Source organism: Dromaius novaehollandiae, chromosome 5, assembly GCF_036370855.1.
Source record: "Dromaius novaehollandiae isolate bDroNov1 chromosome 5, bDroNov1.hap1, whole genome shotgun sequence".
In the NCBI taxonomy this organism is placed as follows: Eukaryota; Metazoa; Chordata; class Aves; order Casuariiformes; family Dromaiidae; genus Dromaius; species Dromaius novaehollandiae.
In genome coordinates, this window is record NC_088102.1 from 30,887,037 (window position 1) to 30,907,043 (window position 20,007).

General features: G+C 36.6%; 1 protein-coding gene and 1 long non-coding RNA gene across 4 annotated transcripts in view; one reads left to right on the forward strand and one right to left on the reverse strand.

The window, feature by feature from the left end:
* The window catches only part of AKAP6 (A-kinase anchoring protein 6), a 289,951-nt gene that overhangs the window by 193,151 nt on the left and 76,793 nt on the right, over positions 1 to 20,007 (reverse strand). The gene's annotated exons all lie outside the window — the stretch shown is intronic.
* Positions 5,228 to 10,033, forward strand: LOC135328651 (uncharacterized). Its single transcript, XR_010389609.1, has 3 exons — positions 5,228 to 5,419; positions 7,687 to 7,749; positions 8,967 to 10,033. It is a non-coding gene; the product is annotated as an uncharacterized LOC135328651 (long non-coding RNA).

Consider the following 20,007-nt stretch of genomic DNA (forward strand, 5'->3'; position numbering starts at 1 on the left):
TATCACTTGCATCTTGTCTTTATGCTTGCTGGCACAAAATAGCATCTTGATTGTAAATAATACAATGCCAAGTCCAAAGTTATCTAGCTGGCTACAGCATTTTCTTACTACTACCTTGATATCTAGATTCAAATATAATTCAGCATAAGGAAAGAATTCTATCTAGCATAGATGTGAATTTAAAAGTTCATAAATTTCTGTAATACTTAATGCAGTTCAAATACAGCACCAAACTATCACCAGCAATTCTATTAAAGGTAGAAGTATGCCATTCACTTCCAAGGGAATTCAAGGTCAGTGGCTCTCCTGCTAAAACTGCAGGAGGCAAGGTGACTGTTTCCAGTTTATTGAAGTCGTGTCCCCAAAAGTGGTACTTTTGAACAGTGGAAATACTGGTGGTAAGAATCTTTTTAGTACGAATAAGAACTCCATCTCCCAGACATTTTCAACACAACTTACAAAAGCTGCAGAAGAAAAACAAAACTTTAAAGTAATTCTGACTGTGGCAAGGAAACCCTGACGAAGATAGTAAAAGTAACAAACAACAGGAGTTAAACATGTCTTTGCCTCAAGCAACTAGTATACAAGCACTGCAGACCATACTCTTCACCACTTGTTGCCTTACAATATCCTTTTCACACACAGTTACTTGAGTTTTGCAGTGAGAATATTCTGCTACAGTATTTTACATAGCCAAATGTGCTTTGATCCCTCCCCATCTTACGTCAAGTCATTTGCACAAGCCTTCTCCAAACAGAGCCGTGGCCTCATCCTACCATGGCCGCACACCTGTAGATAAGTGACAGTTCACTTAACACCTGGTACAACCTAACCTGGTCATCCTCATTTCTCCTTCCTCCCTGTAGCACTACATGGTGCAGTGAGCAAAAAACCAGTACGTTGTCAGGTGTCCTTACCACAGTTTGTATTTGTAAATGAAGGAGAGCAATATCACACGACAGTATCTAAATGCTGTAATGAGAGCCAGTCGCCATTACCAAAAATGGTATGTAAATAAAATAAACCATGTAGTTTTAAGCAATAATAAAAAAGCATTTATCTGATGGCATCTATCACTAAATATGCATAGTTCCATGTCAACTGCAGTAGCACACCGTCTACAAATAAAAGCATGGAAATTCTTTCCCATTTTATCAGTATACAGAACTTTTATAGCAGGAATTTTAGAAAGCACCATTTCTCAAACAACCTCTTATAATCATTGATTTCAAGTGTCTACTAGGCATTTCTGTTTACATGTTTTCATAGCGGTGTTAAGGTAAAGGTTCTGCCATCCTCTCACAGGCTATCTTCTAGTATTGACTATGGAATTTCTTAGGCTATAGGGCTCATATCCATTTGACTGCCAACTGCCCACTTCACTCAGTCTTCCAGACAGCTGATCCTGTAATTTGCAGCTGCTGAATCCATCAGCTAGCTCACAGCCCCCTGCGTCAACTAAAATAGCCTGAACTGCAAACATTGCTATAGACAAAGAAAACATGCATAAACAAACCCTCAAGAGTCAAAGAAAACTAAGCTTTAATGTTAAAAAAGCTCTTCAAGAAAGTCTGCTAAGATATATATGAAATTCCAGAAAGATGAAAGGTTGCAATATGTTGCTTCAGTTAACATCAGTGACAGAGGAACTAAACTGCAAGATTTCTGTTCTTTGATCTCACAGTAAAACCTCAGTAGAAAAAATACATTGCCATTTATTATTCTTATGACTACCGTACATGCAAAACAACATCTATTTGATATTTCCTTTTAAGGGCATTTTAATTCCATAGGAGACAAAGATTCCAATCAGAATGTACAAATCCTCCTTTTTTTTCCAGAAAAATATCTGACAAAGAAATTTCAGATTTTTTCAGATCTATTTTTTTCCATGTACTTGAAAATTATGGATTAAAGTCACTCTCTGCACTCCCTTTTTCATACCTATATGGAGAAATAACACAAAAGAGAGCACTTGCATTGCTAAACAAGTATCAACTGCTATTAATAAAGTAAAAAAAAGCTATTAGCAAATAACTTTCCCTTTAAAATGCGCATCTCTCAAAGAGAAATAGTTTTCCACCTCTCTCTGCATCCAGTAACTACTTGCAGAAAGCAGATATGCCAAATAGTATTATAATGAGGATAAAATCATTTTCTTCTATTTTGGAATACTGTTTAGCAGAACCTTAAGAGAAAATGCTACTTCGACTATTTTGCAAATGTTTTAAGTATATGATTGAAGTCAAAGGAAATAACCATGCATAAATAATCCAGAATTTGACTAAACAAAAACAACTGCCATGGAAAGCTCTAGACTCACTGCAAGTCATAAATTAGTCAGAAAGGGAGGTGAAGTACTACAGTACTGTAGCTTGTACTGATGTGGCATTCAGTAACTAGAGAAAAATAATGCAACCTACTGGTGAAGGCAGCAAAGTGTAGCAAGAAAACTGCTACCAGGAATTTTAAGATCACTGACCCTGCCCTTTCACTAAAGACACCGACAGCTTGGAGACACACTCATCTTCTAAGTGCTTCTAAGGGCTTCTAAGCCCTTCTAAGAGGGCTTTCCCCCTCCTCCCTCATCATACTTTACACACTACTGATCGTAACTTTGTCTGCTGCACAATTCTTTTCTGCATATTATTCTCTTTTCCTGCTTGCCTTTTATTTCGACCAACTTTGATTTTGGGCGAACTCTCAGTAGGTGTTTCTACTGTATTCTGTCATCTCAGGATTCAGTGAGTTATGTTCTTATGTGCACGTACTTCGAAACAGGATGAAATAGATGTCAAATTATCAATGCTGATTGTATGAGTTTTTTTCTTTCCCCCAACAGAATTGTTAAAATAGTAATAGCTGTATATAGTTATAACAGGTGTACAATAGATTGTAACAGACATGGAGCTCTTTATTAATAGTTTACATGACCTGTTTCATTAGGATGCTTATTCTGCAAGTATATTGGTTGAGTATCAGTCAGCCAGGAAAACAAGCAGGAAGGACGAAGACATGCAATCACTCACTAAACACTTCAGCCTGTTAAATAACAATGGCTAAAATGTTAATTGTGAAGCTCCTGTCTCAAAATATCAGCAAACTTGCATTTGTTTTACCATATAGGCCATTGCTGGGCCAAAGGATCAAACATACTGTGAAAAGCAAAAGGATCCTTTTGTCCAGAAGATGGGCAGTTGCTGCTGGAAGCTATTCCAGCTAACTTGCAGGACCAGCTGCAGTGTCTTAAAAACTAGACCAGTCTGTACCTTTACTGTGGGAAAGAATAGTTGCAGAGAAGACAGACTGCTTTCAAATGCTTATTTCCACTGTAAAGCTTAGTCAGTACTTTGGTTTACAAAGACTTTCTGGTCATAATATTCACCACAGGCTAGATTCTTAAATGCAAGGAATTATTTAGTCCACCAACCAAGCTTCACAGAGCTGAAACACAAAAACACTCTAACCTGGTACAGGATAGAATGGAAGAATCACAGCAGAAGTTATGGCAGGAAAATAAGACATCTCCAAAAACCGTACTGAAACAGTAAGACATAAACAAAACCAGGAACAGCCATTTCTGGGATATTCCTGACATTTGTATAACTGACACATAATTTTCATTTGTGTAAGAAATCACTTATCTGAACTGAATATGGCAAATAACTAGAACAGTTTTTCACATAGGAAGATAGATGCTATTGACCCATACAATACTTCTAGCAGGTTTTGAATCTAGCTACAGCTGACATTGCTGGCAAAAGGGAATAAAAACTGTATGAAAACCTGGTCAAGCAAGTAGCAGTAGAGGAGAAGTTTAAAAAACAATAAGCATTTTTTAAATCTGTGTTCTTTGGACTCTGATAGTAGGGGTTTTGGGGTTTTTTTGGCCTAGCGCGGATCACTTAAGGTAGTCGAGAAATAATAATAAAAAAGATAATGCAGCTTTATGCTAAGTACTCTCACCATACATTATATATTCACACTCACTGAAACGGAAAACTGAAGACTTGTTAAAACATCCTTCAAATACTTTATAGATCTCTTCACGCAACACTGTACTTCTGCAGAAATGGAAGCATCACAGGATGCATCTCGCAACCATCCAAGATAAAATACAATTCCATTTTATTTTTTACTTTCTTTTTACTCAGCTTTTTCTTGCACTTTGCATGCCTTACTTACTAAATGGCAGTAAATGACATTTCCAACAGGTTCAAAGCACCATATGCACACAAAATTTGAGGATGCAAATGGAAGGGCATTAGACTTGTGCTAGACATACACACTGTGTTGCAGCTAGAACTGCCTGTTGGTAGCCTGGCCAGGACTGGACTGTTTTTGACCTTAATCTATAGAGATTGTTGAGTTGAAAGAACCCCCTACTACCATTTCATTCAAGACATACAAAAGCCGAATGTATTAAATAATGATGTCAACCATATGAAGAAAGAGAGAAAACCACTCCTATCTTCAGAGTTGATCAAAACTTTCACCGTTTGACCATCCATATAAAACAATTAGCAGAACTCAAAGCTAATGCACCAGTAGTTCAGCAATCTTCCAATGAAACAATTATCCTTTTAAAAATTGTGAGTTTTCAAAGCTTTCTGCAGCTAACCTATTATTCTGACAGCTCAGCTGTGAATGCATCCAACTCTTCTGTCCCTGTTGTAATTTGAAGAAGATTTGGCATTAGTCTTGACATGGAACAAGAAAATTCTTGAATACTTCTGTGGGGCCACACAATCTTTTTATTTTGAGCTCTGCTTACTGATGAGCAGATCTCCTTTTACTGCTTATACAAAAGAGAAATATGTGCATTTATCTTAAAAGATTTTTCAGTTTATAGACTTTTTCAGAAAGATACTTTCTTAATAAAGTCAATAGAATTAATTAGGGTTGTGAATGGAGATCAACTGCTCCTAAAGAGAAATTGCCAGTTTAGAAGAAAGACAAAAATTTCTCAGAGAAAAGATCACCTTCATTCTTGAAATAATTAGGTTTCAAATAACAAAGGTAAAGTGTAACACCACATAAATAGTACAAAGCACTTTAGGCATCAATAAACTATTGAAATGTAATACACACCAAAATAAATAGATAAAAGCAACTGCAATTTCGCAAAGGAGAAGAATTCAGTTCTTCTGTACAGACATGCAGCGCACAAGGGAAAAGTTCTAATCAAAACATTCTGACTTGCTAAGCCGAAGAACGCTAATCTCATTCACTCTCTTTGACTAAGGCTTCTGGGCAAAAACAGATTTCGACAAAGGACAGTGAGACTCTCTACTCCCATGTCAAACACTCAACTCAGTTTGCTCTCCTTTCTTTCCTAGAGCAGGTGAGAAGAGAAGCAGTGCTGTCTCTGCCAAACTTTCCAAAATGAAAACTGATAGCGTGATAGGAAGTCTGCAGGGTAAGTGGCTGTTTTCTATTTCAATGCAGCTAAAGCTTCAAGAGCTTGTGTCACGCACTTTTGTATTTGAAATTATTTCCCGTCAGTCACTGTTGAAGACAGCAAAGAGGACACAAGTCTCTTATTCTCTATTTGCGTTTGGGTAGACTTTGCTTTATCAGCACTGTTACTCCCTTTCTGTCAGCCCATGAACACTTACGGAGATCACAGAGATTTTTTGCTAGGTCAGATCCATTCAAAGGATGCCCTTACTCTATAGCTTGTATTGCATCCTACATGTTATGTTAGTGACATTCCTGTCCTTTCTCTAAAACCAGAAGCATTCAAGTCAGCTGGAACGCTCTCGTAGATCATCCCGTGGGTTAATGATGATTACAAAGCGTTCCAGCCATACACATGTGCTTCCAGTAGTGTGAAACGGACATTTTCCCACCTACCCAGCATACCAGGAGGCCTGTTTCACGCAGCATAATGCTCACCGTCTTTTAAGAGTCAGGATTAGCATGTACCTCACTGCTGGGGAGTTTAACAAACAAACAACACACCCCCAAGGCTGTTACATCCAGGAAGCACAACTTGAAAATTTGGTAGAAAGTATAAATTACTATTATGTAGATTAAAAGTGACTCTTGAGTGAATGAAGAAATAAAAGAGCAAATTTTAGAAAACCAGAAACAAGTTAAGAGATAAACGTGAATCTTCAAGAAATCTAAAATGTACAAGCTACCAATATTTTTATTCTGATTCCGCTTATGAAAGTGTATATAGAATTTGATTCACTCATGAAAAATCCTTCTAATAAGCAACTCTACCTCCGTATTACGATTTCCAATTAGACAGTATGCTACAAATCATTCCTAATTAGTGTGCAATAGGTAGCATGTGGCTTCAGTTGGCTTTTGGCAAATATCCAAAGGCTTACAATTAATATATATTACAGCATACATATACTATATGATTTATTTGATCTTTTCTGAATCTCTCTGTCATCCCACAGGTGACTTAGTTAACATAGACAGATATTTAAAGGGGTTTGTGTGGGGTACCTCCTTTTCAAACAAATTCATGTCCATAACATTCTTGATTTTTGACTGAGATCTAAGTAGTAAGACATGGTATAAATAGCAAGTGACCAAAACTCAGATTTTACACCACTGTTGTAGTACTTACGAACTTTAATCACAAATATTTCTTACGTAATGCAACCAAAATTGGCATACGCAATTGATAAAATGAAGCATGTATTCCCAATTGGTCCTAAGGAAAGATCCATTAAAATTCAATATCATTAATAATAGAGGCTTGTTCTGGCTGTTTATAAGATAGAGAGTGCTAGAGGTTAGTATTTTAATACTACATTTAGAACTAAATTTCTTTTATAAAATTAGACATCATATTACTTACAGAAATACTTAAACACAATGTAATTGTAATTTTAAAAAATGTTACTAGATATTAGAGCTCATACATAGCACATTCCAATGCAACAATTTTGAGAGGTCAACTTATGCTCTGTCAGGACAGTTCTCTTAATAGTGCCAGTTTTAGCTTTATTAGAGAACTTCCTAATGTAAAGCACTGACAGGCTTACTGGCTTTTAAGATATTAATGCTGCTCAAGAAAGCACTCTTGTGCTCTACACAGTTGAGTTGAAGTGTCTTGAAAGAAGCAGGAAATCAGCAGTGCTGATTTAAATATTTACTTATTTGTACATACGCATACCTATATATAGGCAAATATACTTCATGTTGCGAACTGGAATAAGATTTATAAAACACTTCAGTCAGTGCCATTTGCATCTTAAAGCAAGCCAGTGTGACCTGTGGTTTTTGTTGAGACTGAAGTTGGGTTTTTTTATGGTGACAAATAGAAAAGAACAGGTTTAGCTATCAGCAGCCTTGCATATCTTTATATATATATATTTTTTTCTTTTTCCTAACTATATGGAGATGAATTATAAGTTATCTTTTTATAGATCAGAGCTTTTGGTAAGGGGGGGTAACTCTTACCTCTGTACAAGAGCAATGAGAAAAAGAAAAGCTGTTGATATGCCTGGGCTTGTCAACTAATGCTTTGAAATTCAATAGCTGAACTTGACTGTGAGGAAGTTACTGAAATGAAGTGATTTCAAGCTTCAAATGAATAGTTGTGTATTTTATTCACTTGCACATACTTGTATTTCCTGCAAAAATAGTCATAATCAATTTAGCCTTATTGTATCCTAAATTTACACTAAGTCAAATCTTTCATCTCTCTCAAATAATAAGAATCACAAGAGATGCCACAGGATCCAAAGATCACCACAGTCTGAAGTATATACAGGGAAGAAGGTAAGGTAAAAAGCTTGTCAAATTGTTTCTGACAAGGAGGAGGAAAATCCTACAGGAAACTTCTCTTTACTGTTTTGATTCACCATTTACAAAACAGAACATTTAAAGCTCTGTTGCACCCAGAAATGAAATGAAACAAGAAAATCAGAATATGATAGCTTTAAAGAAACTATACAAATAATTTTGTTTTAGTGATTAGACATTTTTCTTTCTCTAAATTACCTTTAATTTCAAATAAATTAGTTCATATATGGGACATAACCATTATCTGGCCAAACAAACTAGAAAACTAGACATAGGATGCTAAATCCTAGTTTACATTCTGATCCTATTCTTGCTAAAATTACTAGGGGTCTTGCCTGCAGCAATCAGTCAGCTTCTCATTTTCTGGAATCAGGAGGATCAGAATGAAAAAAGATAACATAAAATCCAGAGACAGTATTACTGTTTGGGGGCTTTTAGAGTCTGGCTTTCTATCCACTGATCTACTGTATGTGAGAATACGGTAGTGAAAGGGTGTCACTTCTGGCACATCTTTCCCAGCTCGCAACAGACAGGGCAAGCATGACCTGAGGCCATCTGCCAAACAAGCTCATGCTGATACGGGGAGCACCGCGCTAGCATTTAGGTAACGTTAACATTGATGAAACAAGCGCTACAGGAGTGGCCTAGGTTACTCTTTAAGATCACCATTCATTTGAGAAAGAAATTCCCATAGTTTGCCAGATATCCTGAAGTCACCGTAACATTACCAGGCCCTCAGGAAATTAATGATTATGTAGATCCTGAAATTCATCTATGTATTTATTTTAGTTTCCCAAACATTCACGACATTTGGGAAACCACCTTTCATACGAATACATAAAGGAGTTCCATGCATGGAGTGCATTAAAGAACCTATTAATGCAACACCATCAAAACAAGTTGGGAGACAGTAACACATCAGGGCTGAGTGCCGGGCCGGAGGTGCGATGAGCTGCAGTTAGCAGCGAGGCCGGACGCCTGGCATGGCCCAGCACTGTCTCGGGGTCCCTTCCGAAGCAGCCGTGCGTCCACACATTACCCGAAGCTCCAGTTGTGGGAGGGCTTGTGCCAGACCTACATGTCCTGTGTGTATTTGCTAAGTGAGAAGGTACTTCTAATCAGAAAAAGCTCCAAAATTTTGGATATACAGAGTGTCTTGCAGAAACTGAATGAATGACATCTCGCTTCACCAGCTCCAGCTCAGTCAGACCTAGACAGCTTCATAAGGAACCACCCCGAATCCTCCTGCAGTATGCCCTCTAACGCTTCAGTATTTGCTTTGGTTTTGAGAAAGCAAGGCAGTGTTGCGTTACCACAGAGAGCCAGCTCCAGTCTGCTGGTGTGCAAAAGCCTCTCAGACTCCAGTGCTTTGCTGAACGTCACAGAGCGCTACCGAAACCGAAACGCAGCAAGCAACCTCCTCCTGCCTCCTGCTAGACCCTGCGGAGCCAAAGACATGGTCATATTTGCCCCTAGTAAAGGGGCCGTGCTGCTTCCAGGCTGGAGATGACCCTGGAAAACAAATCACTGCACTCGCACGGTGTCACACAAGCTAATATCCCTGCCAAAGCCTAACACACTGCCTAGCACAGGCAGCTGAAATAAGTCTTCATCTCTTGTACAGTTAATATAAAATACACATGGATAACGAGGAGCTGACTAACTCTGGTATGTTAAAGACAGGGTTAGTACATAACACTCTTGGAAGGAAGAGTATTTGTCGCAGCTCTGACCATATAACCACAAAATCTGGGCTGGAACTGATAAAAACAATCCCCTACATTTTTAGAGGATCTGTCACTTTTGTATTTTCAACACATTTCAACTTTAAAATGTATTTCTCTGCAGGTCATTTTCTACCAAAACAGCAATACCATTAGTCTGTAGAAAAAGCAAAAACTGCAACTGTTCTCTCTTTCCTGACAAGCCGCAGTTTGGATATTAGCTGATCCTGGCCTAACTATTGGCTAGTTTGAGGAAAGTGGAAGGAATGTTGGTATTTTTAAATAATCTTTTTATTACACTCTAAGTGTGTTAAATATTCAAATCTTTTCATGGAGACTTTTGTCAACATTTCCTCAAGAGTTTCATGGGAAACTGAGTCACATCGAGCCAATACGAAACTTGGTGAGCTGAGAAATGTTTGAAGTAGCATCAGTAACAGCAAGTCTGTCAGACCTAATGTATATTTTCCTGCTGTCCTTTCTCTCAAAATTCTAGCAATGCTTTTTCAGTACCTTACCCACCAAAAATATGTTAAACAAACACTAATGTCTTGAGTAGAATATTATGACTACTCTTATCCATTACTATAAATTAACTCCCAGCAAGAAGACATCCTAAAACCTGTACAAACCGCTTAGCCCTCTTAATGAAGGGCTGAGGGAGGCCATAATTCTTAATGAATAGACCAATCTCTTACTCCAAAGTCTGAAGCGTGAACATGAAGGATGACAAGTTGCTCAAAGTATTACCTAATACTCCTTTCCCAAAACATTAACAATACCTTTTTGAAGCTCAAAGTGCCAAGAATTTCTGAAATCTACCTTTAATGTTTAATTTTCAATATGGTTATTACAAGTTCCAGGGGGATTAGGAGTATCAGAATAATTCAAAATCTCTCCTTATTGTATTTTTAATACGATTTTGTAGAAAATATCATATGAAAACTGTTTTGCAGACTTAAATTTCATGTAATAAAAAAACTGACTTGACTAACATTTTCTGATTTTGTCTCTGAAACAAGCATATCACAGAACCAAAGCAAAGCCTCCAAAAATAGTAATTTCTGAGGAAGTATCTTGACTTATCTGTATGGGCAATAGGTGACAGGGAAAGGCAAATATTATACCAGCCAAGAGCATCTCTAACTCATTCTAGAGTTACTGCACATAAAACAAAAAAAAGTACTTGCACAGGAAACTCCCACCTAAGATGAAATGCAAAAGAAAACGTCACTACAGATATGACAACAAATCAAACATGAATGAAGACAAAGAAATTAATTATGTGAATTATGGAACATACTTCCAGATTTTAGGAGGAGGACGTGAGGAAGGAAAGGCCCCTAGTCAGCAAAGATTATAAACAACACCAAGAAGTTTGCACAAACTGAGGCTGCTCTTCAGCATGAACCAGAGAGTTAAATGGGGATAACCAGCAGATTCACTTTGAAGTCACACTCTTAACCCAAACGAAAATGGTAATGCAGACATACGCATGGAAGAGCAAGGCAAGAGGAATTCGAACTCCAATTTCACAATACATTTCAGCATCTCAAATGGCATTCATAAACAAGAAAGAAACTGAGGCAATAATATTTATGTAATAGGTACCTAGTGCACCTGTAGTGGTAAGCAGATACAGCTGTGGCAGAATATCCCTCTGGTGCTTCTGAGCTTTAAATGAAACTTATGAATGGCATTTTGGAGAAGATAATAGCATGGACTGCCATTATAGAGAAGGTCACAGCTTGCTTAGCCAGCAAAGTTTAAACAAGAGCACTTGGCAACTCATGCATGGGTAGTTGACCACCCAAATTAAAATTCTTTTAAAAGACAATGACAAATTCCTATCAAAAGAGTAGATATAACTGCTACTGTAATCTAAGGCTGATTTCCCATTCTACTGGCACCTTATATAAACTATACATCAGCCAACAATTTCCCATCTGGTGCCAACTTCTGCTTAAAGGAAGTCAGAAGGCTCTACTATCTTAATCCAGTGCAAATCTTTGAAGATATCCTCCATGCCTAACCAAAAATTCCTGAACCTTTCCTCTAGATACAATTTCAGAAGAATGAATAGTTTTGCAGAGAGAACAGACGCTTCTGAACAGTCTGAGCATATTCCTCAGCACTTGGCACACAGGCAACTCTGAGCTGAGAACAAAAATAAAACAAAGGGCCTTTGGAAGGTTACCAGCTCACAGAATATTTTGAAAATGGTCACCTAAATTAATGCAACTGTGGTAAGAATCAGTGTTCCCCATTGGCCACTGCTTCTATGTCAAATTTAGTCTCCCTAGGAAGAACTAACATAATTTAATGAGTTGCTAATAAAGGTAGTGAAATCCAGGTATAATGATAAAGTTATCATTTTCCATTACTTATTTTTAGTCTGTTGGTTTTCTGAGCCTTAACTGAACAATTCTCTTCATAATATAGGTCAAAGTTTTAGCCAAAGTAATGTAATTATAATACTACAGTGTCTATTTCTAATTATACTATGACCTATAAAAAGTTAGCTGAGTAATGTCTCAGGGCATAGAGAAGACTAAGCATTAAGTTTCACCTACACAAAAAAAAGTTATAATCTCCCCGTAGAGATGTGGGAACAAGAGCTTTAAAGATGACAAACATTTCAAACTATTTCAATTGCTTGAACATAAGATTGTGATGGCAGAAACTTTACGTTATGTAGAACAGGGAATGAAAGAGACTGAACAAGCCTTTCTCAATATTCAGAAATCTACATCCACAGGGAAAAAGATATGTGAATTTTGCAAGGTAGCTTTACAGTGTACAGGAAATGAAATGCATCTTTTCAAATCAAACACATTTAGGGTCACCCACTACTACTTTAGAAGTTGAAAATCAGCTAATTCAAAAGATCATTCACCCTTACAGAAAAAAAAAAATGTTCCCAGATCCTGGTAACTCATTGCTTTAGATATTAACAACATTTTGTAAAATATTTCACTTTAACAGTGCCTTACCTCATTTATACTGGAAGGAGAGTTCTCAGGTTTCGGCTTTGGAAAAAAATCAACTGTCCCATTTCCTTTCCTCAGCTAAAGCAGTTATATGCAACCAGTAATTCAGAAAATAAATGCCTATTTAAAAGACAGAAGTAAGCCATAGATGATATGCAACCCAATCCATCTTCAGTGTCGAGTCAGCTGCTTTTGTTTTGCATGAAACACAGCAAATAAATCTGCTGCCTCTGTGTTATTGCACAGATCAAGTTTAGGCCTGCCTGCTCTTTCCTTGCACTTTCTGAACTACAGTAGTGATTTCTCAGCATTCAGTTCTGCTGTATGGCGGCTAACTGAAATTTCAGTCGACACTTGTAGACTTGCAATTAGCAAGGTTATTTTAAGCACTGACCTAAGTTCCAGCAGAATGTTTATGGCATCGTAACAGGAAGGAATCTAGTATAATATCGGTCACTTGGTAACTCTGTAAAGCTGATCTCAGAGAGGGGTGAGCCTCTGATTCGTAGTATAAAAGCAAATATCTGACTCCTAATTTACTTTGATTCAGGTTTTTAAGCTTACACAGGAACAGAAAGATTTGCTGGGTTAATATTAGGAAGTTTAAAATTTATTTTAGGACATGCTAGATCATATGCCTGGAACAACTGTATTAATAGAAGAAGTTATGAGTTCCCCCATGGAGTGATTCATCAGTTACAAAACAGACAGTTACATTTGTAATGGCCACATTTGTGATAATTACCTACTGCATTCTGAATGGCAGGACAGCACTACTTAAGAAGTTGAACTTTTTACAGCTGGACTTTAGCAGTATCTTTTAGTTTCTCCTTCGTTATCTTGAAAAGGGCTCCCTCTTCTGTACAGGGCCTCCAGTAAGCCTATATTTACCCTGAATTCCTTTCGAATTCTCTGGCTGACTATTTCAAAGTCATGTTGAAAGGCTCAGTCATATCTCCACACCCTCACTCGCTGCTCGTTCTCATTCCTCCCCCTCCTTTCTTTTTTTCTGTTCGTGGATCAGCTTTCTTGTTCCCACCCATTCCCATACTTCCAACAGCAGCAGATCTAACCTTGCAGATAAGACCACGATAAACAGCTCCTCTGACTGTCCCAGATTAGAGCTGTAAGTCAACTGTCTCCTTCAACAAAATTCTACATTATGAACTAGATTCAGAATAAAACCACTAAATTCTACAGAAACCCCCCCACCCAACTCCATAAATGTTATTTACTACTTTTACAATCCAAGTATATAGATATTCAAGTTTATAAACACAAAGCTCCAAAGACAAATCAATCTCCTTCCTCTTTCAAAACCATCTCCCCTATCAAATTTCAGAAATGAGCAAAGGTGTATTTTAATTTCCATTTGACAGAATTAACACAGATATAATTGTAAATGTTCTGATGACGAATACTTTTGGAACGCTAAGCAATATAAAAATGTTGGGATGGAAACTGATTTTTTTTTTTTTCAGTGAATGCCTACTCTATATTCGTGAGTCAGATCCTCCTTCAGAATACTCAGACCTAAAGTGTTCTTATTCTTTGATGCTGGGCTATTGATCTATATAATTCCTAGCATTCCTGCAAACACAGCAGAAAAATCCTATGTAATTCTGTACTTTGGCATGAGTGTTTGTCATCTGCATAGAAGCCAAAGACAAACTGGCGACAGTAATTGAACTTCCCTCATTTCTTTTCACATGGTTTCTCCAAGGTTCTTGTTGAAACAAAAAGATAGAAAAGCTTGTGCCCTTACACCATACAAGCCATCTCAAGTGATATCCAAAGACCAGAAAAACAACCTCAAGTGATACTATATCTGCAATATAGCTGTACTCAAAATTTCTGCCTGTTGTTTACTGTAAAAGATACTTTTTAATTACCATGATATATGAACAGCACAAAAGTTGAAGAGTTAAAAAGTATTCACATACTGTTTGCCAAGACCAGAATGATTAGAGTAATTAATCACTAACTGCAGATCATAATTTCCTTAAGTCACAGTGACATGTAATCTTCATACTTAGGGTAAATACCTTCTGAAGAGAAGTAAATGAAATGAAAGTTCACAGGAATGGCAAGATACAGTCTGCCTACTCCTCACCCAGTACTGGATAGAAACTTTCAAGACAGAAATGGGTTGCAACTCTAACTCTGTAACTAAATCTCATCCTGGCCCAATATGGCAACACAAAAAATATTTCAGGGGGTTTTGTTCTTTGAGGGTTTTTTCTACCTTACCAGTAACAAAATTCTCCTGGTGCTGAAGAAGGATTTTATTAAGCTGAAATCAGACTCATCAGATGCAATCTGGAAATGTCATTGTTTCTGTCACAGATTTGCATACTGTGAGAGAATGATAGACGAAGTTCACATGATTCACTGATGGAGAAAATTTCCATTGATGCTATTTCAAATTTACAGAAAAAAATAAATTAGCGCTTTTAATTCTACTTGTTTTCTAGGCTGCTGATTTCATTTCATTGCTATTTGGTCATCCTCATATCCTCCAAATAACGTTAGATCAGGCAGCAACACTGTTGTCTCCCTCTTCCCCTTACTTGTAAGCCAAAGATTTCAATTGTGTTTTTTACAGTTAGGCCATCACCAGCCCCTATGAACGTCATACCAAAAAAATCCACCAAAGCTGTCTGGAAAAGCAGCTGCAAAAGCCCTTGATCTGCCTAGATTTCTTTAACCTACTTCTCACAGTAGTATTTGAGACAATTATGCAGATAAGTCTGCCAAGCATTCACCCTCTTCCCACTGAGGAGCAAAAAGTGTTAAATTCTCAGTTTAGCTATATTTTATGGAAATACAGTTCAATAGTTTATGTCAATATAACTTCTGAGACCTGTAATCAAACACACACAACTACAAAACTAAGAATAGATTTATCTGTTTAGATATAGTTTAGATTTTCCTGATTACATTTCAAAAGCTTGTTTTGGACTCTGTCAAAGCCCTTGGTAGTACTGTGAGAAGCGGAGAAAACCAAGGGCAAGTGTGACAAACTCCTGAAAATATGAAGACACTGGTTCTCTGCATCAGATACGCACAGCATCCTGTCATGTGTGCAAACACACACACGTGCTCGCACAAAAACACAAAATAAACTCTTCTGAAAGCACAGCAATAACACCATTTAAATAGAAATATTTCTTTTAAAGGAGATAGTAAATGCAAAAATACCTAGGAAACTTTCATGCTTTTACGAATCATTTAGTAACTTTCTACACATCACTAAAGTGCAATGGAAATGCTCCCTTGATATTATGGCAAAGTTTACCTGAGGCAAAAGTACTTCTGAAAGTGAAGAATATTGAGATACATAGGTGAAAACAATGTAAAAGCATTTTGTCCTATCTGAAAGTATATTACATTACATATAAACTTGAGAGGGCATTCAGTATCTTACAGTAAGTCAGTAAAACAATTAGCAACAAGCTGACTGATAGAGGTATACCAAATAGCAAAATTTAAAATATAAGCAGCAGACAGTCTACAGATAGATCACAAGTTCAATTTTTGAATGAACTGACCGTTCATATTACCTTTGGGACAGGATACAGTCAGAAGGATACTGCAGTCATCCCATGTCAACACATACACACCTCTGAAATCTGAGCTAAGGATGGGAATGTTAATGTCAGGGATACAGTTACCTACTTTCAGAAGACTATCTTTATAAGAGATCTCTTATATAATATCATAAGTAGACTTATTGAAAACATACTGAAGACATTGGGTTGTTAATGCCGAATAGCCTTACAGCCCTCAACAACTGTAAAAAGGAAGTTAATCAAAAGATATTTCCCCTTCAGATAGCCTTCTTTTTAACCCTGGGAATCTCAACATTTGCATTAAAATAGATCTATGTTTTCCATGTTAGGTAAATTCATAAAATATATAAACTGGTTAGCTTCTATAGAAATAAGATACAATTTTTAAAAAGAGGGTAACAGTGTTTGATTCAAAAATGGCAGGCAGGAAACCAGTAAGGCAAGTGTTTGCTTCAGTGTTTAGCGAAAGACCAAAGTAGGACTAGGAGAAGGGCAAAAGAAACCTTGGACTGAAGCAGCATTTCCAGGTTTGGCCAAAGCTGCCAGGTGTGGGCTCCAAGATGATATCCCATACCATATTATCTAGTTCTGCTTAAGCCATTTAGAGCAATCTTATACAAAATGCTCTGTCCAGATTAAGAAAAAAGAAAAGCATAGATGAAAAATATGTAAGCATTATTAAAATCCAAAATTATTTCAAATTAGTTGTTTGAAATTATTTCTGCTCAATTCATTATTTTATATTCCATAGGAAAATATCACTACTACTACTACTTTTATATATATGGGATACAAATGGGGTTATAACATTTTTACAATATAAAATAATGTTTTCAATGTTAATTAAAAATGTTGTGTAATTTATATGTAACAGTGGCATGACACCAGGAAATGCTATGAATCAGCAAGAGCTTCCTCCATTTTTGGGCTCAGTCTGTAAACTGCTGAGAAAGCATAACTGAGGATCAGTGGCTCAGCGCTGTCTTTCAAACTTGATTCATATCTGCCAAATAGCAGGAAATCCATCCCCTGTTGAGTATCCGGGAACTCCAAGAGGCACATCTCTACCTGTTGCTTGCACTGCTATCTAGTATTTTACTCCCAGATGGCACTACCTGTTCCAGGAGGGAGCTATAGCCAAGAACAAAGCAGCACAGCTGGACAAGAAAGGCATGTAGTCTATTGAAGAGTGGATGAGCAAGATTACCATCTTGATCAGTAAAGTTATAAAGAGCATACGAAAATCTAGTGAAACAGATGTAAGCAGAATAATATACATAAGCTGACATTTCTGTAAACAAATATTACATTTTAGAAGGACTGGGTAATTCAACAGAGCTGGATGATTTCATGGCAAATGTTTTGAAAAATCTTTGTTCCTAGTAGCTCAGCACAACAGGACATTTCTTTTAGCAAAATATTCTGAAGATCTGAAAGAGAGAAGACACTAAGGAAAACAACTCAGAGGTGGAATTACTGAGTCATACACTTTCCTTGAAATACGAATACTCTTTAGAAGGGTTGGGTAACATGCAAAAATTCAATAAAGTGACAGCCACAACCAAATTCATTACTCATGGGTTGACTTATAGACACTAGGTAGATGTCTTTGGTCTTTTTTTAATAATGAGTTCTTTGCTTTTTTAGACCCAAGTTTCAGAAATCAGATATGGAAGGCTTCTCATTTCAAACTTGTAATGCCATTTTAACTGTTTTCAGTGGTGTACTTTTATTTAGGGTTTAATGCCTGCATTTTTCCCCTCATACTATGGCTTGCCAAGTGGGGAATATATATATTTTTAAAAACAAACTCACTTTTTTATATCATAGACTAAGAACGCAACCCTCATGTACAACAAATCTGATCTTTTACTATTTTAGCAAGCTCTGAGTATAATGTAAGTTGTACTAGTTTCAAATTTTCCAGTTATATAGTTTTCACTAGAAAAATTAGTTTAAATCAAAATTTTGCAAAAAAAAATTGTCTACCATTTGACAGGAAAAGTTTCTCAAACCCAGAATGGGCTTTCTCTCAGTGAAATCAGAGGTGGTTATAAGCCAGTGCAGAGTTTGTGTAAGTGACTCAATATTCATCATAAAAAAACCCTTGTTTTATAGCCCATTATGCATCTGATTCTCAAGTGGGATGCAAGAGTTTGAACCAAAGTTCCAATCTTCTGTCTATGTGATACTTACTGATCCACTCAGGTGCAGCTATGCATGGAGTACATCACAGGCTTCTGCCCAGGACTTAAAGAATAGTATCAAATATCAAAATAAGTGCATGATATTATATTGCTCTGGGTTTTTAGAGAGAAAAAAGGGTTTTTTTGGTTTTGAAGGTATCAGAATAGATAAATGGTTTTATCCCCTTGCAGTGATATAATCAGGTCTAAATATCAGAGTGGACAAGTGATCAAACTCCATGAAGTTTAAATCAATTGATAACAGAATTTAACAGACTGATAGCAGAGACTGCTTGTCTTTTCCCCTAAATTTTCATTATGCAATTGCTCACAATTTCCCCTAAATTTTACCTAAACCACCCCATGTCACTATCAACAAAGAAGGAAAATATATCAATTAGAATCAGATAGATCAAAACCAAAACAGATAAATTCTAACATGACAGTTTTTGCAGCCTGAGTATCACTATAGTTTAATCCAAAAATAGAGTTTAACAACAAATCCTTCCCTAGCACTGGTCCTATTGTATTTACATTTGCTTTAAATGTCTTTGGAAAAAAATATGTGAAAAAATACATCTATCCAAGGCACAGAGAAATTGTATAGACATTAACATCTCCTTTTCATAAATGAAATACCAGTGAATACCGCCTTTGGCATTTTCATTACTGGCATTCAAACTGAGTCATTGAGAAACTAAATCACTTTTTCAGTGAATATCTATCATACATCCCTTTGTCACAGCAAATCTTCCTCTTGCAGGCAGCAGAGGCTGAAGGTTTAATCTGTTCCCCCCTATATTTTCAAATTCTTTCTTTCAGAAAATAAAGAATTAAATGAGGCTGTTTGGAATGCACACATGTTGGCTTCCTATTTATTCTAATACAGAATTGCACAGAAAACAGATGAAGATGCAGATTTTACCCACACTTTTCAAGCTTGGTATCCTATTAAAAATCTTTAATGTGTTATCATTACAAAGTATGAGTTGACACATTCAGACACATTCATTTATATATTGTAATTGAAAGTTTCTAAGTAGAGTCAGACTTCTGTTGTACCATTTCATCATGCTTTTGAAAAAGCAAAAGCTGAGTAATGCTACTGCAGAGAAATTCCTTTTCTAAACTGCATTTCTAATATTTCATAGAGATTAAATAGCTATACAAATGACATTTTTAGCTTTTGCTCTTAAGGATTCAATCATGCAAAACTCTAAATATGGTCTTTCCTAGGAAATGAAAGGCTGGTTAAAATTGGTTTTCCTTCTCTTATACCAAGTGACTGTCACATTCCAGACATTTCTAGGCAATGGGATTACATCATACCATTTTTTTAATGGAAGCAGCTGTTACATCCAATATTCATGACCTTTAAGTTTTCAATATCAAGTTATTCAGCTGTTCTTTCAGTCCATCTGAGTTGCAATGAAATGGAACTGCACAAAAGACCAAACAGTTTTATTTCATAGATAAATGAATGCACATATCATCTCAAGGTAACAGAAAGGAAACATTTAGGAGAAACATGGCATACAAAAATCCTACTTTTATCACTGCTTCAGTAGACTGTCAGCCCCTTATTTGTCCCACTCTAAAAAGCAGTACAGTATTTTGTTGCATATCTCACATTACTTCTTACTAGGATTTGATGTGCACAGCTGTTTGTGTTGTATGAATAATTTTTATAGGGCTTCATATAAGAAAAAGAGCACACAGATTTTTGAGGATATGCGCCAGCTCATATAATTAACCTCTTTTT